General features: G+C 39.3%; 1 long non-coding RNA gene across 16 annotated transcripts in view; it reads left to right on the plus strand.

Annotated features, from left to right (window-relative positions):
* The window catches only part of LOC119869365, a 61,019-nt gene extending 39,489 nt beyond the window's left edge, over window positions 1-21,530 (plus strand). For 4 of the 16 annotated variants that reach the window (XR_005370843.1, XR_005370847.1, XR_005370853.1 and 1 more), the window contains 2 exons: window positions 18,830-18,905; window positions 21,299-21,530. This is a non-coding gene — a long non-coding RNA (uncharacterized LOC119869365). Of the gene's footprint in view, window positions 1-14,163; window positions 14,557-17,683; window positions 17,812-18,829; window positions 18,906-21,298 lie in introns of those variants that run through there. The other 12 variants (XR_005370849.1, XR_005370851.1, XR_005370856.1 and 9 more) reach the window with 8 other exon arrangements.
* The last annotated feature ends 155 nt before the right edge of the window (window positions 21,531-21,685 follow it).

A 21,685-nucleotide genomic window follows, 5' to 3' on the forward strand; every position in this document is an offset into this window, starting at 1 on the left:
GCTTCTAGATGGGCTCTATGGGCCACATCTACCTTGCCGATGATTCTGTGTAAATAGCATTTTTAAATGTTGAGTAGAAATATCATGAGATCCAACATCCTTTTTCTATTATCACAATCTCTGCTTCTCTCCTTATGAACCTCATCTACTGTACTCAATTTTTTAAACAAATTTGACTCTTTTAGGCATGTGAGCTCACAATACTTACCATAGACCAGTTTCACTTATAAATGTGAATTTTAAAATCCTTACCAAAATATTCACAAAGCAAATCTAGCATAGAGTAAAAGAACAAAGCATTATAACTAAATGGAGCTTTTATAGGGACTGGTTCATCATTAGAAAATTAATTCACAGAATTCACTATATTAATATATTAAAGAACCATTTGGTAGATGGACATAACACATACACTTGAAAATTTTATGACCATTCTTGATTCTTTTATAACTCTTAGTAAGCTAAGAATAGAAGACAGCTTCCTTAATTTGACAAAGAGAATGTATCTAAAACATAGAACAAATGACATTCTTAAGGGTAAAAGGTAAGAAAGAATTAAGAAAAAGACAAATCATCACTATTATTAAAAATTATTCTGGGCAGCCCGGGTGGCTCAGCAGTTTAGCGCCACCTTCAACCCAGGGCCTGATCCTGGAGACCTGGGATCGAGTCCCACGTCGGGCTCCCTGTGTGGAGCCTGCTTCTCCCTCTGCCTGCATCTTTGCCTCTCTCTCTCTGTGTCTCTCATGAATAAATAAATAAAATCTTTTTTTTTTTAACACAGAATGTTATTTATTGAACACTGACTCTGCATAGCAACAGCTTTTATATTTAAAGAGTAATCACACTTTAGGAAAGGTAACTGTTCTCCTGGAAGGCTCAGATTGACATTCCTATCATAAGCAACCTGAAGAATAAACATAAGTTGGTTGCCTGGAAAATTTTTGTTTGTTTGTTTGTTTTAATTTATTTTTTATTGGTGTTCAATTTACTAACATACAGAATAACCCCCAGTGCCTGTCACCCATTCACTCCCACCCCCCGCCCTCCTCCCCTTCTACCACCCCTAGTTCGTTTCCCAGAGTTAGCAGTCTTTACGTTCTGTCTCCCTTTCTGATATTTCCCACACATTTCTTCTCCCTTCCTTTATATTCCCTTTCACTATTATTTATATTCCCCACATGAATGAGAACATATAATGTTTGTCCTTCTCCGACTGACTTACTTCACTCAGCATAATACCCTTCAGTTCCATCCACGTTGAAGCAAATGGTGGGTATTTGTCGTTTCTAATGGCTGAGTAATATTCCATTGTATACATAAACCACATCTTCTTTATCCATCATCTTTCGATGGGCACCGAGGCTCCTTCCACAGTTTGGCTATTGTGGACATTGCTGCTATAAACATCGGGGTGCAGGTGTCCCGGCGTTTCATTGCATTTGTATCTTTGGGGTAAATCCCCAACAGTGCAATTGCTGGATCGTACGGCAGGTCTATTTTTAACTGTTTGAGGAACCTCCACACAGTTTTCCAGAGTGGCTGCACCAGTTCACATTCCCACCAACAGTGTAAGAGGGTTCCCTTTTCTCCGCATCCGTCCAACATTTGTTGTTTCCTGCCTTGTTAATTTGCCCCATTCTCACTGGTGTGAGGTGGTATCTCATTGTGGTTTTGATTTGTATTTCCCTGATGGCAAGTGATGCAGAGCATTTTCTCATGTGCGTGTTGGCCATGTCTATGTCTTCCTCTGTGAGATTTCTCTTCATGTCTTTTGCCCATTTCATGATTGGATTGTTTGTTTCTTTGGTGTTGAGTTTAATAAGTTCTTTATAGATCTTGGAAACTAGCCCTTTATCTGATATGTCATTTGCAAATATCTTCTCCCATTCTGTAGGTTGTCTTTGAGTTTTGTTGACTGTATCCTTTGCTGTGCAAAAGCTTCTTATCTTGATGAAGTCCCAATAGTTCGTTTTTGCTTTTGTTTCTTTTGCCTTCGTGGATGTATCTTGCAAGAAGTTACTGTGGCCGAGTTCAAAAAGGGTGTTGCCTGTGTTCTCCTCTAGGATTTTGATGGAATCTTGTCTCACATTTAGATCTTTCATCCATTTTGAGTTTATCTTTGTGTATGGTGCAAGAGAGTGGTCTAGTTTCATTCTTCTGCATGTGGATGTCCAATTTTCCCAGCACCATTTATTGAAGAGACTGTCTTTCTTCCAATGGATAGTCTTTCCTCCTTTATCGAATATTAGTTGCTCATAAAGTTCAGGGTCCACTTCTGGGTTCTCTATTCTGTTCCACTGATCTATGTGTCTGTTTTTGTGCCAGTACCACACTGTCTTGATGACCACAGCTTTGTAGTACAACCTGAAATCTGGCATTGTGATGCCCCCAGATATGGTTTTCTTTTTTAAAATTCCCCTGGCTATTCGGGGTCTTTTCTGATTCCACACAAATCTTAAAATAATTTGTTCTAACTCTCTGAAGAAAGTCCATGGTATTTTGATAGGGATTGCATTAAACGTGTATATTGCCCTGGGTAACATTGACATTTTCACAATATTAATTCTGCCAATCCATGAGCATGGAATATTTTTCCACCTCTTTGTGTCTTCCTCAATTTCTTTCAGAAGTGTTCTATAGTTTTGAGGGTATAGATCTTTTACCTCTTTGGTGAGGTTTATTCCTAGGTATCTTATGCTTTTGGGTGCAATTGTAAATGGGATTGACTCCTTAATTTCTCTTTCTTCAGTCTCATTGTTAGTGTATAGAAATGCCATTGATTTCTTGGCATTGATTTTGTATCCTGCCACGCTACCGAATTGCTGTACGAGTTCTAGCAATCTTAGGGTGGAGACTTTGGGTTTTCTATGTAGAGTATCACGTCATCGGCGAAGAGGGAGAGTTTGACTTCTTCTTTGCCAATTTGAATGCCTTTAATGTCTTTTTGTTGTCTGATTGCTGAGGCTAGGACTTCCAGTACTATGTTGAACAGCAGTGGTGAGAGTGGACATCCCTGTCTTGTTCCTGATCTTAGGGGAAAGGCTCCCAGTGCTTCCCCATTGAGAATGATATTTGCTGTGGGCTTTTCGTAGATGGCTTTTAAGATGTCGAGGAATGTTCCCTCTATCCCTACACTCTGAAGAGTTTTGATCAGAAATGGATGCTGTATTTTGTCAAATGCTTTCTCTGCATCTAATGAGAGGATCATATGGTTCTTGGTTTTTCTCTTGCTGATATGATGAATCACATTGATTGTTTTACGGGTGTTGAACCAGCCTTGTGTCCCAGGGATAAATCCTACTTGGTCATGGTGAATAATTTTCTTAATGTACTGTTGGATCCTATTGGCCAGTATCTTGTTGAGAATTTCTGCATCCATGTTCATCAGGGATATTGGTCTGTAATTCTCCTTTTTGGTGGAGTCTTTGTCTGGTTTTGGAATTAAGGTGATGCTGGCCTCATAGAACGAATTTGAAAGTACTCCATCTCTTTCTATCTTTCCAAACAGCTTTAGGAGAATAGGTATGGTTTCTTCTTTAAATGTTTGATAAAATTCCCCTGGGAAGCCATCTGGCCCTGGACTCTTGTGTCTTGGGAGGTTTTTGATGACTGCTTCAATTTCCTCCCTGGTTATTGGCCTGTTCAGGTTTTCTATTTCTTCCTGTTCCAGTTTTGGTAGTTTGTGGCTTTCCAGGAATGCGTCCATTTCTTCTAGATTGCCTAATTTATTGGCGTATAGCTGTTCATAATATGTTTTTAAAATCATTTGTATTTCCTTGGTGTTGGTAGTGATCTCTCCTTTCTCATTCATGATTTTATTAATTTGAGTCTTCTCTCTCTTCTTTTTAATAAGGCTGGCTAATGGTTTATCTATCTTATTAATTCTTTCAAAGAACCAACTCCTGGTTCTGTTGATCTGTTCCACAGTTCTTCTGGTCTCAATTTCGTTGAGTTCTGCTCGAATCTTTATTAACTCCCTTCTTCTCTTGGGTGTAGGATCTATTTGCTGTTTTTTCTCTAGCTCCTTTATGTGTAAGGTTAGCTTTTGTATTTGAGTTCTTTCCAGTTTTTGAATGGATGCTTGTATTGTGATGTATTTCCGCCTTAGGACTGCTTTTGCTGCATCCCAAAGATTTTGAATGGTTGTATCTTCATTCTCATTAGTTTCCATGAATCTTTTTAATTCTTCCTTAATTTCCTGGTTGACCCTTTCATCCTTTAGCAGGATGGTCCTTAACCTCCATGTGTTTGAGGTCCTTCCAAACTTCTTGTTGTGATTTAGTTCTAATTTCAAGGCATTATGGTCTGAGAATATGCAGGGGACGATCCCAATCTTTTGGTATCGGTTCAGACCCGATTTGTGACCCAATATGTGGTCTATTCTGGAGAAAGTTCCATGTGCGCTTGAGAAGAATGTGTATTCAGTTGAGTTTGGATGTAAAGTTCTGTAAATATCTGTGAAATCCATCTGGTCCAGTGTATCATTTAAAGCTCTCGTTTCTTTGGAGATGTGCTTAGAAGACCTATCGAGTATAGAAAGAGCTAGATTGAAGTCACCAAGTATAAGTGTATTATTATCTAAGTATTTCTTCACTTTGGTTAATAATTGATTGATATATTTGGCTGCTCCCACATTCGGGGCATATATATTCAGGATTGTTAAGTCCTCTTGTTGAATAGATCCTTTAAGTATGATATAGTGTCCCTCTTCATCTCTCACTACAGTCTTCGGGGTAAATTTTAGTTTATCTGATATAAGGATGGCTACCCCTGCTTTCTTTTGAGAACCATTCGAATGGTAAATGGTTCTCCAACCTTTTATTTTCAGGCTGTAGGTGTCCTTCTGTCTAAAATGAGTCTCTTGTAGACAGCTAATAGATGGGTCCTGCTTTTTTATCCAGTCTGAAACCCTGCGCCTTTTGATGGGGTCATTAAGCCCGTTCACATTCAGAGTTACTATTGAGAGATATGAGTTTAGTGTCATCATGATATCTATTCAGTCCTTGTTTTTGTGGACTGTTCCACTGAACTTCTTCTTAAAGGGGAATTTTGAGAGTCCCCCTTAAAATTTCTTGCAGAGCTGGTTTGGAGGTCACATATTCTTTTAGTTGCTGCCTGTCTTGGAAGCTCTTTATTTCTCCTTCCATTTTGAATGGGAGCCTTGCTGGATAAAGTATTCTTGGTTGCATGTTCTTCTCATTTAGGACCCTGAATATATCCTGCCAGCCCTTTCTGGCCTGCCAGGTCTCTGTGGGGAGGTCTGCTGTTACCCTAATACTCCTCCCCATAAAAGTCAGGGATTTCTTGTCTCTTGCTGCTTTAAGGATCTTCTCTTTATCTTTGGAATTTGCAAGCTTCACTATTAAATGTCGAGGTGTTGAACGCTTTTTATTGATTTTAGGGGGGGATCTCTCTATTTCCTGGATCTGAATGCCTGTTTCCCTTCCCAGATTAGGAAAGTTTTCAGCTATGATTTGTTCAAATACATATTCTGGCCCTCTGTCCCTTTCAGCGCCCTCGGGAACACCAATTAAACGTAAGTTTTTCTTCCTCAGGCTGTCGTTTATTTCCCTTAATCTAGCTTCATGGTCTTTTTATTGTTTGTCTCTTTTTTCCTCAGTTTCCCTCTTTGCTATCAACTTGTCTTCTATGTCACTCACTCGTTCTTCTACCTCGTTAACCCTCGTCGTTAGGACTTCTAGTTTGGATTGCATCTCATTCAATTGATTCTTAATTTCTGCCTGATTAGCTCTAAATTCTGCAGTCATAAAGTCTCTTGAGTCCTTTATGCTTTTTTCTAGAGCCCCCAGTAGCTGTATAATAGTGCTTCTGAATTGGCTTTCTGACATTGAATTGTAATCCAGATTTTGTAACTCTGTGGGAGAGAGGACTGTTTCTGATTCTTTCTTTTGAGGTGAGGTTTTCCTTCTAGTCATTTTGCTCAGTGCAGTGTGGCCAAAAGCAAGTTGTATTGGGAAAAGGAGAAAAAGAGAGGAGAGAAAGAAGGAAAGAAAAGAGAAAGAGAAAAAAAAGGAAGAAAAAAAACGAAAAAAAAAAGAAAAAGAAAGAAAAAGAAAGAAAGGAGAAAAAAGGGGGGTGGGGGAAGGAAGCAAATCAAAAAGCAAAACAAAACAAAACAAACAAACAAACAAAAGAACCACGGGGGAGTATCTTCTGATTCTGTGTACTTTAAGTCCCTTGACTTCCCCTGGAACTTGTCCGTCTAGCTGGTCTTCTGGGGGAGGGGCCTGTTGTGCTGATTTTCAGGTGTTAGCAGTTGGGGGAGCTGCTGTGCCCCTGCCTGGTGCAGGGCTCAGTGGGGGTTGTTTACCCCGTGAGGCCCCAGGAGGAACAGCCCCAGTGGCGGGGCCAGCTCTGGAGCCCTGGAGTCAGCCCCGCAGTAGCTCCAGAGCTCTCCGTCTGCAGGGCCTGGAGGCTCCCAGGCGGGGCCGCTGCTCTGCTCAGCTCGGGGCAGGGGCGTCCTTGCTGTCCTGGGCCCTCCCGGCCTCTGCCTGTCCGGGGAGGCCGGATCCTGGGCTGTGTCCCGGCGCCCTGTGCTCCGGAGCCTGCGCTGTTGGATTCGCTCCCGCCCCGCAGCCCCCTCCGCGGAGCCGCCGCCCAAGCCCCTCCGAGCTGCTCTGGGTCCCGCTGCGCGCTGCAGCCCTTAGGGAGCTCGGCGCACTCTCCTGGGCGCGCAGTTGCTGTTACTGTCCCAGGGAACCCAAGGGCATCCCCGCCCTCCTGGGTCCTGCTCCACCTCCCTGCGAGCCCCTTTCCGCCCGGGAAGGTCGGTGCAGCTCCTGCGTCTCCGGGACGGGGCTCTCCTGTCCTGGGGACACTCGCCCCGGCCTCAGCCTGGCTCCTCGCGGGGCCCCTCCCCCTTGGAGGCCTTTTGTTTCTTTATTTCTTTTTCCCCGTCTTCCTACCTTGATAGAAGCGCAAACTCTTCTCACTGTAGCATTCCAGGTGTTCTCTCTTTAATTCTCAGGCCGAATTCATAGATTTTCAGGATAATTTGAAGGTTTTCTAGGTAATTTGGTGGAGACAGGTGATTTGGGGACCCTACTCTTCCGCCATCTCGCCCCTCCTCCCTAAATAAATAAAATCTTTAAAAAAATTATTCTGAGTTACTAGATAATGTAATAAGACAAGAAACCAAAGGAAGCATAAATTATTAGAATGAAAATAGACAAATGTCTTTTATAATCAATGGAAAATTATCAAAATAATCAACGGAAAATTATATGACTAATGGGTTTTCTGAAAGATCAAGATACAAGGTAAGTATTCCGAAATAATGACATTGCTATAAATCAACAATAACCCATTAAATGCAATAAAAATCATATTTGTAATGATTAAAATTTTATATATTCATATATTTCAGAATAGTCAAACCAGAAAAGTGTAAGAAAAGTATTAAATATTTTAGAAAAAAACTTTTTTAAGCTTGAGTAAATATCAAAATATGTTATTCGTTTTTATATTGGAAGATTCCATTGCTATCAGTTTTTGCCAAGTTGATAGTTTCAAATTGAATATGATTCTGACAAAAATCTAAAGTATCTTCTTTTATTTTTTTAATATTTTTTATTGTAGTTCTCAAAGTATCTTCAATGGAATTTGAAGTTGATTCTAAAGTTTACTTGTAATAGTAAATATGCCCAGAAAAAAAGGGCTTAAAAATTGAAAAATAATGCAGATGGAAATTTTTCCCTTGCAAATATCAAAACAAAGTATAAAGCCATATTAATTAAAACCAAGAATTCACATTAAAATATAGATTTATAGGCATACACAAAGATAGAGATACATATACACATATATACACACACACAACACACCTCCAGGGTACATCCAGAATCAACAAGAATGAAGGAAATATATGAAAGAAGGAAATAAATGAGTGTTCCAGAGTTTTGGATCCTTAGTGCACCACCATGAGCCAGAGTAACCATTAGAAGCTAAATGTCTATTAAAATGTGCAGCTCTGGGCCACCTGGTTGGCTCAGTTGGTTAAGAGTCTGCCTTCTGCTCAGTTCATGATACTGGGGTCCTGGGATTTGAGCACCTCATCAGGCTCCGTGCTCAGCGGGGAGTCTGCTTCTCCCTCTGCCTGCCGTTCTGCCTGTTTGTGTGCTCTCGCTCTCTCTCTCTCTCTCTGTCAAATAAATAAAATCTAAAAAAAAAAAAAAAAAAAAAACCAACTGTGCAGTTCACACTTTAAGTGCATTGTATTTATAAAGACTAAATGCCTATAACCTGTAAGTAATTTTACCTATAAACTTAATAGTAATAATCTGGCTAAGGGTGAGCATTTTATTTTTAATCCTGGGTCACAGTTGGCTTTATTCTATAGAAACACAAGGATTATGACCCAGTATCAAGGGTCAAAAAACAGAAAATGCTGGCACTATAAACCTGAACTTCTCATCTGAACTGCTGGAATATGGAAGTGTCTAATCCTCAGCTGTGGGGTATTTCCCTGTGCCCTATCAGATGGTTAGCAGCATCCCTGGCTTCTAGCTAGGCCAGAGTGACATTTTCATAAAGAGATTGGATCATCTCTCCCCCTTATTCAAAATTCTCCAATGACTTCCCAACAACTTACAATGAAATCCATATTCTCTACTATTCTGGCTGCCAGAAGAATGTATCACACAGACCCACGCCCACCCTCCCCCCACACACACCTCATTGGCGATGACCAAAAATGTCTCCAGACACTGCCCCTCTTTGGGGGCGACATTACCTCAGGCTGAGAGCAACTACTATGAACAATTGAGGTCTAGCCTCTGCCTCCTCTGAGCCTAAAGAGTACTCAACAGTGTGCAGCCCCATTTTGATATTGCTAACACAAAGCTCTGACAAGGTTTCTGTATTGCCTTCCATCCTTGCATTACACCCTAGTAGACCACTTCCCAAGAGCCTACGACAAGAGACCATAATTTCAGCCCTTTCCATCAATTCATCCTCAATCCTCACTCTTGTCAACCACCAAGACAAAAGACACAGGCTCTAAAATAAAATATGTGCATTTATTTAGGGTCTTAGAGATTGCAGTTGGGAGACACAGACCCCACCAAAATCAAAAGCATGCTCCAGAGAGACAAGGGAGGTTAGAGCTTTTAAAGAGGAAAGAGAGAATTTACATAAGTTGTTTCACACAAAATGTGATTGGCACTGGTATAGTTATACTAATCTATACATGATTGGATGCTAGGGCTAGTGTTAGGCAGAAAGTTCATTTGTGTCCATTTTAACATATAACAGATGCCTAGGCTTTCAGCTAAGTTCAGCAAAAATTCTGAGAATTTGAGACGAAGACGTGCATAAGCCCTACATGCTCAATGTCCACCCAGCTCCATTTTAAATTAACCCTCTTAAGGAAGCTTACTCCATTTTATTCTCTCTGTTGTTACTTTCAACTAATGGTTTTACTTCCTATTTCACTGAGAAAATAGAAGCAATCTGAAAATAGCTTTCTCACCTTTTTATCACAAATTCATATGGCACATCATTCCCACTTATTCTTGAGGATGCGTTCAAAGATCCCCCAGTGGCTACCTGAAACCGTGGGTAGCACCAAACCTTGTATATACCAGTTTTTCCTATACATACAAACCTTGATAAAGTTTAACTTATAAATTAGCACAGTAAGAAATTAACAATAACTAAAAATAGAACAATTATAAAAATGTACTGTAATAAAACATATGTGAATGTGGTCTCTGTGTCTTTTTCAAAATATCTTATGTACTGTACTCACCCTTTTTTCCTGTGATGATGTGAGATATCAAAATGCCTGAGTGATGAGATGAAGTGAGGTAAAAGGCATAGGCATTTTGACACAGTGTAGCATCAAAGGCTACTAATGACCTTCTGATGATTCTTCGGAAGGATGGTCAGCTGCTTCCAGTTGACCACAGTAAGGGGAAATGCCAATAAATGCCACAGGTGAAGGGGGACTACTGTAACTCTATATTCCACCATTTTTCCTGAACAATGAGCGATCCCTCCCTGCTCCTAGCTATATTCATGGAATGATAATTAATACACACATTAATTTTATAGCCTTTAGTAATTCGTATTTGTCACCATCAAAAGGATATGTAGTTAAATTAAGATCCTATCTTATTCCAGTCATAGCACTACTGTGATATTGTTCCATTTTTAAAATTCTGAGCTTGTAGCCTGGTCACAATATTTATAGGTATCAGTGAGGCAGGAGAATCCTGATATCGAATATCTGTCAACAAAGTATTCAGAAGTCCAATGTCTTTGAAGGAGGGAAGCTTTCAAATATCTAGTATCAAGTAACCATATTCATAATTTTGGGCAAATTGAGGATGTTGAAGAGAGTAAAGATTAATCTTGGTTTTTATTTTTTTTAAGAACATTGTCGACAAGAAAAAAAGTGTGAAAAGATTTGTCAGGTTTTTTATTGAACAGCTATTACACTTTTTAGAATAGCTCTAAGATAAGTGAGAGTCTTTAGTAAGGTATGTAACCTCCAAATGTAACATTGTTCCTTTGGGGAAAATGGGATCTCCTTAGAACAATTTACCTTATGATGCAATTTCCAAAGAAACTGGTAAGGAAATGAAATTTGCCTATACCTGCCCTACTTTTTTCACGGGAATACTCTGAAGCTTAAAAAAAATGTTGGCTATAAGTGCAATTTGAAAAAGGTAAGTAAGTTAAATGTAAACTATTATCGAAAAACAAAATCCAGTTCTTTTTTTTTTTTAATCCAGTTCTAATCACAGAAATATTCTGTCCTAGGGTGGGCCGCATGATTACTACCCACAGTCATCCTTTTATTTTTGAATTTTGTGGGACTAGGGACTATATCTTTTAAATTCTCTTCCATTACAAAGCCTAAATAAGGACAATTTTAAAAAGAGATAAAATTAAACAAGCATTTAAGGAATCTAAAAGAGAAAATGGATGCATGCTAACCCCTGGAGTAATAAGCTGAGTGGACTCAGCTGGCTGAGTCTGATAAGCTGAGTGATGCACCGGCCAGGTGCATCAGAGGCTCTGATGGAAGGACAATGAGAAGGTATTTCTGAAAAGGAACTGGGAGGGTACTCTGGTCGGAGTGAGTGGCACATATGGAAGGCTTGCTGGCAGAAAGGGTGAAACTGGATAGCACTTGCTTGAGAGTCGTCAAATATATTTGTCTGACTATCCTTGCCTGTATGGATGATAAACACAGACTAGTCAGATTCCATTCATAATGCTGAGGATGGACAGACAAGACACTCTGGAGTTTCAGTTTCCTGTAGTTTGGGTAGAAGACAGTGAAGATCCTTGAAGAACCCTGGGATGGGACCGTAGATGCGAGCAAACAACACATTCTCAGTATTCTAGAACTAGCTCTGAGTAAAGATAGAAAGAGGGGACAAGACAAAGTCTTTCATATGAACTCAAGTTAGCTCCTTACCAGCCACTAAGGATAAAGAAAAGAAATGATCTAGAAAACTATTACCACAGACCAGAAATGGAAAAAAAGAACATTAAAGAATGTCTCCAAGGATTAAAGTAGGTAAGGGCTCAAAGCAAAAGAGCTTAAAATGTTATTAAAAACAATCTCTAAAACTTAATAGATTCAAGGCATGAGTCTATTTTTTTCTAAGTCTCACATAGATAGAAATTACAAAACTATAGCATGAATAAGTTTTACCTGAAATGACTAATATCAACATAGTATTACTAAAGTTAGGAATAATGACACATAACCACTTCCTTGAGACACCTACATCACCATTCCCTAATGTTTTTTTTTTTTTTTTTTTTTTTTTTTTTACCATTCCCTAATGTTACGTAACCACAGGACGCTTTATGAATTATGAAATGTTGATAGAATACCAACATTTTGATAGGAGATATTATGCACACTTGATTAAAAGAGAACAGCAAAAAATAAGTGCTTCAGGAAAACATCAAAATTGAATTCGTATGCTTGAGAAGAAATAAACACAATGAAATCACAAATTCAATAAAAATAAGTATTTAATAAAATCATCAATATATTCAATAGAAAAATCTTCTTATATTTTAGAGATGATCAAATATCTAGAAGCAAATGCTATGATGTCCATAACTTACTTTAAAATACTTCCACAGAAATAAGTACATTTGTAAAGCACATTAAGCAAACTGAACACTTTTTTTAAGTCATGCAAACCCAAAGGTCAGTACATGAAGCGGCAAGTTGGAGCAGAGCTACGGAGCCTGGAGTGTAGTGTATGTGCTCACCATGTCTACAAAATCGAGGCATTTCAAACCATGGGGTGCAAATGTTAGATTCTTCACAGCACAAAACCCATCAACCAGTTTTGGATATCAATTTCAGAATAGCAGTTTTAAAGCTCTGGTTGACAAATTAAAATGAAAAAATTCGAACACTTTGCTACAAAATTAAATCAATAATCATATATGGCAAGCTGGAAGTCTCAATCACTGTTTCCTTAACTCAGAATTCAGATGAGGTCATGAAAAATATCTTAGCAGCATTTTAAAAATATAAATTAAAGAGATTAGGAAGAGGCTTTGCCTCAACGTTCACCTTACATGCCAGCTTCCTTGTCTCTTGTTCACCTCTACCTAAATAATCTAGGTAAAATTATTTCCCCAATAAAATTCTTTTTCCAGACTTACCAAGAAGTCTTGAAAAAAAGCACAATGTAGTATATGCTAATTGTAGATGGTGTTGACTTTTCTTCCACATATTACAAAAGTAAATTTAGCAGAAAGATTTATACTCACTACTTAGCAATGTTCCTGCATATCTTTTTGTGCTGTTTCTAATTACAAAGTTATTTTGAATGTGTGTAAAGCAGGAGTTTGCCTAAAGGCCCAACCTGACATTCTTAGAACAATATCCCCCTTATTGCCCATCTCCCCGTCCCATTCTCAGTCTTCATTCCCTTTGACCTCTTGACCACTCACTCATTGCCATAACTCACTTCTTTCTTCCTGTCACAGATGTGGCCCTTCCCTGGTTCTTTCTCTGATGCTTCTCTCTCTGTTTGACAAGCAGACCTGCTTACCCTAAACTGAATGCTTTGTACAAGGCTCATCCTGGCTTCTTAGCCCTTTCCTTTTTTCACATTCAGTCTCCAAATGAAATGCTTCCAGTTCATGGCTTCAGTTACTGCTTACTACCCTCGTTCATGACCAAAGGCCTCACCTAGGCCCAGGCCTATTGTTCCATACGCCCTTAGATATCCATCACATCTACTTGAATGGATCTGATGCTTAACAGTTTCCAAACTGTTTAAAAACTTAATTCCTCTTCTTCCCACTTATATAAACCTCTCTTGACCCCTCAAAACTGGCTTCCTTTTCCTGGTACCCTAATGGATTCACTGTCCATCTTCCTCATCTGGCCATTTTGCTCACATTCTGAGATAAAAGCAAAGTCCAGTAACTGTCAAAGCCAAAGTATTTACTAGATAACCCTTTACAAAAAATGTTTCCTGAACCGCTAGCTAGCATAGCTCTATCCTAACCCTTGGTGAGCTGTTTTTAAGCTGTTTATATATTTTCCCCCACTCTAGACTTCTTTAGAATAGAGTTACATCTTGTTCGTTTTGTTTTGGGTTTTTTTTTTTAAGATTTTATTTATTTATTCATGAGAGACAGAGAGAGGCAGAGACAGAAGCAGGCTCCCTGCAGGAAGCCTGATGTGAGACTTGATCTCAGGTCTGGGATCACACCCTGAGCCACTCAGGCGTCACTGTTGGTTTTTAAAATCTGTCTTCCTAGCACAGAACCTGGTACATAGTTTTAATTAATAAATATTGGTATAGAGTTATTTTTTTTATTCTTCCTGCTTCTTCCTCTAGATCTACTCTGCACTCTTTCCCACAAAATAACTCTTGGTTTAGGGACACCTGGGTGGCTCAGCAGTTTTGAGCCTTTGGCTTGGGGTGTAATCCTGGTCCAGAAATTGAGTCCCTCATTGGGCTCCCTGCGAGGAGCTTATTTATCCCTCTGTCTATCTCTTTGCCTCTGTGTGTGTCTCATAAATAAATAAATAAATAAATAATAAATAAATAAATAAATAATTTTTTTTTTTTAGCTCTTGGTTTCATTAGATTGTTTGCAAAAATGGCTAAAATAATTCTCTATTTCCATGCTCTTGGTTAGTCTCCTCTAATACTGGCTCTGGCCCTGATCATGTTACTTGCTTTGGCCAATGGGATGACAACAAACATGGTGCAAGATGACACTTGAAGACTACTTGGTTATTGGGGCTTGCCCTTGCTTCTGCACTTGGAACCCTGACACCACCAGATCAATGAGCCAGGCTAGCCTGCTGGATGATGGAAGACACATGGCCCTGAGAATCCCTTGCTCCAGCCAAGAGCCAGATATGTGAGTGAGGCCATCAAATGCTGGCTGACTACACACACATAAGGAAACTCTACTACATAAATGAGCCTGCCCAAGACCAGCAAAAGAACTACCCAGATGAATCTAATCAAAACTGCTGACTTACAATGTCATGAGCTAATAAACTATTGTTGTTTTAATCCAATATGTTCTTTTGGTGGAAGGGTTTGTTATATAGAATATACTTCCTGCTATTTTGGTGTTCCTCGTTTTAAATATCTCTAGGATTTGTGCCTTAAACTTGACCACCAAACCAAAGCTGTGTCTACCACCACTTTACTCTCTACACTTATGCTTTATACTAAGGTAACACCATGTAGGAGAGGAAGAAAAAATTTTCCATCTATCTTTCTTCTAAGTTCTCTGGCTGGTTGAATAATCAAATTAACAAATAGATTCTATATGTTGGAAAATTGAATTTAAATTTAAAAACTAAAAAAAATAGAATAACTAGAGAAAACAATTTCAATTATGTTCATATGGGGGCCCCACAAAAACAATGAGACCCCAGGACAAATCAGACAATTGAGGCTTATATGCCATCTTGAGCTAAGGAATGGATAAGGGCCTGGGGCTTCAAGGAGGAGGAGGGTGATTCACAAGAGGATAAGAAAAGCAGATGTTTGGTAATTATGTTCGTCTTGCCATTCAGATAGTTCATTCTGATTTAAAAAAGAAGAAGAAAGCAAGCAAGCAAGCATGCAAGGTATCTCTTGGTAGTAGCTCTGTTTCTTGGCCAGCCCCCCATCTAAAATTTTTTAGGCAGTTTGAGGGAGAGGTAATAGTTTCTCTTGAATCTGTTGGGTCTTAATTGCCTTCAGCTGAAAGTAGTCTACCTGCCAAAGTGGCACATTTGGGGGAGACTTGTTCCTACCTCCTTCAACACTAACCTGTCTTCCTGCTTCTAGTTTCTAGTTTTTAGATATGTAAATTATAAGCTCCAGAAGAAATTCATCACAGATCCGTAATATCCTTTGATATCCTAAAGATGATGTGATCTTAACAATTTCCTCTTATATACAAGCAAATTTTCTATTCTATGTATGTCCCACCATTATATTTTGGCGGCACAGTTTTTACAGGTTCACGGCTGGAGATGAATTTTGCCTTAGGGATGAATCATACCGCCAGTCTCACTCATATCTGATTTAGATGATATTTAGATGAGACTTTGGACCTTTGACTTTAGAGTTAATGTTGGAATGAGTTAAGACTTTTGGGGGCTGTTGGGCTAGAATGAATGAATTTTTCATGCAAGAAAGACATGAATTTAAGAAATGTAGGGACAAAATGTTATAAACTGAATGTTTTCCTCTCAAATTCATATATTGAAACCTATATTGTGATTTATAAGGAATATATATTTGGTCATTCTAATGAACAGAGTATATGTCTCACATGTATTTCATCTTCATCAACAATTCCTGGGTCACAGATCCCAACACTCTTGGAATCTCCTGAGCAATAAGAGTATCTTTGGTTAAAATATTTAGTCTCTTGACCTCAGTGCAGAAAAAACACTTCAGAACCATAAAGGTGAAGTGAATGTCTTATTCATGACAAGCCCCTTTCCAACACAACGGGACTATGTTAATGAGATGACTTCTGGAAAGAAAGTAAGGATGGGGGCTAACTGTCAGGGGAACCAACCATGAATAGAGGGTTGGAACTTTCAATCTCATGCCCTGATTTCTTGAGACTGTATCAATGATCAATGGCCAATGATTTAATCAATGATGCCTATGTAATGAAGCCTCCATCAAAAAACAAAAAAGAGAGGGTTTGGAGAGCTTTCAGTTTGGGGAACCAGATGGCTTCCATGTACCACCATGCCAGGCCCCAAACTCCACAAAGACAAAAGCTAATTTGTTCAGGACCTCACCCTGTGTATCTTTTTACTGGGCTATTGGTTAGTATCCCTTGATACCCTTTGTCATAAATCAGTAATCCAGTGAGTAAACAACTTTCCTGAGTTCTGTGAGCCACTCTAGCAAATTAATCAAACCCAAGGAGGAGGGTGTATGAACCTCTGATTTACAGCCAGTCAGTCAGAAGCACAGACAACAACCTGGGTTTGTGATTGGCATCTTAAATGGAGTGCCATCTCTTGGGACCAAGCCCTTCACTTGGAGAATCTGATGCTATTTCTGGAAAGATAGTGTCAGAATTAAGTTGAATTGTAAACATCTAGCTGGTGTTAGAGAACTGGTTGGTGGTGTGGAAAACTGCCCCCCTCAAATATGCCCCTCCACACATTAGAACTGTTGATCAGAACCCATTAAGTCTTAACATCCTATGTGATGGTATTTGGAGATGGGGCCTTGGGATATAACTAGGACTTGATGAGGTCATGACAGTGGTGACTTCATGATGGGAATAGTACCCTTATAAAAAGAGATACCAGGGTACATATCTTTTCTCTCTCTCTCACTTTCTTTCCCTTTGCCATGTGAGGACCCAGCAAGAAGCCAGGAAGAGAGAGAGTTCTCACCAGAATCTGAGCATGCTGGTGCCCAGATATTGGACTTCCAGCCTCCAGAACTATGAGAAAATAAATATCTGTTGTTTGAACTATCTAGTCTGTGGTATTTTACTATGGCAGTTTGAGCTAAGACAAGTGGTCAATATCCACAAGGCAAGAATCTCTTGCATCTCTACCAATCGAAATTGTTATTTCTATGTTCAAGAATCTCTTGTATTGCTACCAGTTTTCTGCAACCTACAGAGTTGTAAAAGAGCTCAAAGTTGATGGAAGGCACAGATAACAGAAAAATGCACTAGACAGGACACCTAGTGATCTTCCCTGCCAATTTCAAGTTTTCCTGACATATCTAAAGCAGAGACTGTAAGCTATTGGTCCTTACCTCTACTCGTCCGAACTTATTCCATGGAACACCTGCTGTCACCTCTTTCAATTAATTCTGTTTATTCAAGCTTATGCATATTTTGTTTGTCATCTTATATTACGAGTGCAACCTGCAGCTCCCAAGCCCATACCAACCTAAAGGAACATTCAAAAGTCAGAGTCACAGTGATGTCCTCATAGCACCCATCCTGGCCTCTAGTCCTCACCAGCAAAATCTTGAACCCTCAGACCCCTCCTGTGTCATTAAAGGGATCCCTGGGGCCATGTTGCATAAACTCTGCTATGGATAATTGTTCTCCTTACAGCCACTTCAAGACACCAGATAACCTTCCAGCTTTTAAGTTCTAGCTCCTTAGATGCCATTGATCACCTTGGCCTTCATCACTGCTACTATGTCACTTTCCTAAGGTCACTCAAGGTGCCATGTGAAGCTGCTTATTCTGTTCTACCATTCTCCTCATGGACAACTAAGAAAGGAACAAATGAAAATAAAAAGAGTTAAGGCTTATTGAGCTCTTATTATGTGCCAAGCCCAGGTACTTTACATTCTTTTCTTTTTCTTAACTCATATCATTTTTGTTTCTGCTTTGGTAGTTAAAGGTAAATTATATATCCCCGAAATAGCATTTCTAAAATATAAGACTGTTCTCCTATATGCCAAAAGAATCGCATTTAATTAAGTTCATTTCACATTTGATAAATTTAGTAAATCCTTCACTGCATCCAATATCCAATCCAAATCTAAATTTTCCCAGTTGTCCAAAAATGTTCCCCACAGTTGGTTTCTCCAAACCAGAACCCAATCCAGGACAGTGCATCTGGTGGTCGTGCTCCTTTATGTCTCTTTTAATCTAGAAAAATACCCATTTTTCATCGACTGACTTGTTAAGGAGCCGGGGCCAATTGTCCTGTAAAATGTCACACTTTCTGGATTTGTCTATTTGTTTCCTTATAGCATGTGTTTAACTTGTATGTCTGTCTCCTATCTTTCCTGGAAACTTGTATAGCTAAAGCCTTAAGTTAAACATCTGTGGCCAGATAGAATATGTCATCAGAGGACAACTAATATCTGCTTGCCTAACCATTAGTGATGCTAAGATAGAACAGTTTCTCAGCCCTCCAGTGAGATTACCAGTGGTCTACAAAACATTGGGCTACATTAGGCCTTAAGTAGGTTTCAATGAGGTAACCTGCAGTCTTGACCACCATGAGCAACATTATTGCAGTGAAAAAACACTTTAGAATACTTAGCAACCCATCACAGGCTAACATTTGGAAACATTTTCTTTTAAAAACAAACTGCCTGTAGTGAATTTCAATTAAAAATGGAACTTAAGAGCACCTGGGTGGCTCAGCGGTTGAGTATCTGCCTTTGGCTCAGATCATGATCCCAGGGTCCTGGGATCAAGTCCCACATCGGGCTCCCCACAGGGAGCCTGCTTTCCCTCTGCCTGTCTCTGCCTCTCTCTTTCTGTGTATCTCATGAATAAATAAGTTTTAAAAACTTTAAAAAAATGGAACTTAAACTCAATGGGCTTGCTTTTTCTTCTCCAGGCCTGTGATGTATGTTGTCAACAGCAAGTCCTGACCATGGCACTGCCCAGTATGAAGGCTACGGTGACAGGTCCAGGTCTCTGATGTGCAAGTCCCCAGTTTCTCCCCTTCTCCAAGGGTTCCTCTCTGACCCCTTCATGTTTCCTATCCCCCAGGGGGCCCTGAAGTGAACACAACATTTTTAGCAAATGCTGTGAGACACAAATCCTTTATTGCACTTCAGGTTTGAGGATCTTAAGAATTAGCAATTGTGAAATGGATTTGCAAATTTGAATCAAAAAACTTAAATTCATAAGAACTTTTATCCGAAAGACACATGAGAACTGGGCTTTTAAGTGCTATCTTGAGTACTTCTTGATCTTCAGCAATTATTCAGGAAATCAATAATGATAATATGATGCTGAGAAAAATCAGTGTAACTACCATTATAGTAATGCTCCACTTATGAGCTGCTTGAACCAGAAGTCAAGTGTGGTTAAGAAAGTCTGGAAATTCCAAAGACCCGAAAATCTGCTTTCAACCTACCTTCCAGGGGAAAGAAATAATCCTTGGAAGTAGAATTGAGAAACTTAGTCAATATACTAATTATATTTTCATTAAAAGTACAAAGCAGTGGCGGACACCTGGGTGGCTCAGTCCGTTGAGCATCTGACTCCTGGTTTCAGCTCAGGTCATGATCTCAGGGTCGTGAGATGGAGTCTCACATAAGGCTCCATGCTCAGCAGGGCGTCCGCTTGAGATTCTTTCTCTCTCTCTCTCTCTCCCTCTTTCTACCCCTACCCTTGCCCCCAATCTCTCTCTAAAATAAATAAATAAATAAATCTTTTTAAAAACTTAAAAAATACGAAGCAAAAAAAAAAAAAAAGTACAAAGCAGGGAATATAGAAGTGGAATAAGTATATAAAGTCCTGTATATGGGGAGAGGGGTTAGTGGAAGTAGTTAATTTGTTAATTTAAATGAAAACAGATTTAAATCTATTGAAGTCATTTTTTCCCAAAGCAGAGAAGACAAGAATATAAATCTCTAAAAACTAAGGAAAGTTTGTGTTGTTCTCACCTAAAACGAGTAAGGCAATCCCAATCCCTTACAAAGGCAGATCTATGCTGGTGATCCACATAAAAAGATCTTTGTTAGAAGAAGCAGTAAATTTATTTTATGAACGTGTAGGGTAGATAAACAGGTAATATATAGAGGCAGATTTCATATCAATGTCAGGAAGAACTTTTTGTATGGCAAACTATATATAATATAAATTTATCACTTTAACCATTTTTAAGCATACAGCTGTGGCATTAAGTACATTCACATTGTTGTGCAACCATCACCACCACCACCATTTACCTCTAGAACATTTCCATCCCAAACTGACACTCTGAAACACATTAAATAGTACATCCTCAGGTCTCCCCCAAGACCAGTCCATGGCTACCACCGTACCATTTACTGTGTCTGATTTTGACTACTACTCTAAAGCACTTCATATAAGGAAAATCACACAATAGCTGTCCTTTTGCATCTGGCATGGTTCACTTAACATAATGTCTTCAAGTTTCATCCACATTGTAGCATGTATCAGAATTTTACTTTTTTAAGACTGAATAATATTTCATTTTATGCATGTGTGTATGCTACATTTTGTTTATCCATTCATCCATAGATGGACATTTGGGTTATTTCCATCTTTTGACTATTGTGAATAATGCTGCTATGAACATAGGTATACACATACCTGGTTTTATTCACATTGGGTATATACCCAGAAATAGAATTTGTTGGATCATACAATACATCATACATACATCATACATACGTACATCATTAATACAGTAATTTTATGTTTAATTGTTTGAGGAACTGCCATACTGTTTTCCAAGCTACTGCACTATTTTCCATTCCCTGAGCTGAAGGTAGATGCTTAACCAACTGAACCACAGCCAGAGAAGGAAATTTTAATAACTAGACCTGTGCCACCATGGGATGAGCTGTTCCCAGGATGTAGGGACTGATTAATGTGCTCTACCAAAGACTGGATAGACTAACATGTTCAGTTACGCAAGTTGTGCACTGTCCAAGTGTGTCTGGTTGCAGGGTGAGTAGGGACTAAAATCCAGCACATGTTTCATATTCCAAGGTGTGAACCCTGGTGTAGAACTGCCTCTTCTGGAAGGAAGCAATAATTTTTTCCTTCTCTGGAAATATTGCCAGCTTGCCAAGCCATATGCTTGAAAGGGTACCTTTTTTTCCATGAAAACTAAGGCATCCATTTATGGAAGCTATCAGTTATCTTGACTGACTGACCCTCTGTCATGAGAAAGCTGTAGATAGAATAGATTAATGCACAGGATAATACCTAGTCCAGTTGGACTACATGACTGTTAAGGCCTCATTCAATGATGATATTCTGTGCATCTCTCTGATTATTTTACATGATGCCCTCTTAAACTTCTTTGCATGCCTTGCATTGACAGGTGGAAGCAATATCCCCTCACCTTGAATCTGGGACCAGTGACTGCTTCATAATAGAGTTCTACAGAAGTGACACTGTACCAATTTCCAGGCCAGACCTTAAGAAACTGGCAGCTTCACGTCCCAACTCTTTGGACACTCCTTCTTGGAACCGGGCCACCATGCTGTGAGGAAGCCTAAACCACTTTGTAGAGAGACAAACATGGAGGGAAACCAACACTCATCACCAAGTGAGTGAACTGCCTTGCAAGTTGGAGCCTCCAGCCCCAGCAAAGATGAGCTGTCCCTGCCAAGCCCTGCTCAAATTGCAGAATGATGAGTAAAGTAAATGACTGCTGTTGTTTGAAGCCACTACTGTCTTGGGGTGATTTTCTTTAGCTGTAATAGAT

The sequence above is a fragment of the Canis lupus genome, chromosome 15 (assembly GCF_011100685.1).
Source record: "Canis lupus familiaris isolate Mischka breed German Shepherd chromosome 15, alternate assembly UU_Cfam_GSD_1.0, whole genome shotgun sequence".
Lineage (NCBI taxonomy): Eukaryota > Metazoa > Chordata > Mammalia > Carnivora > Canidae > Canis > Canis lupus.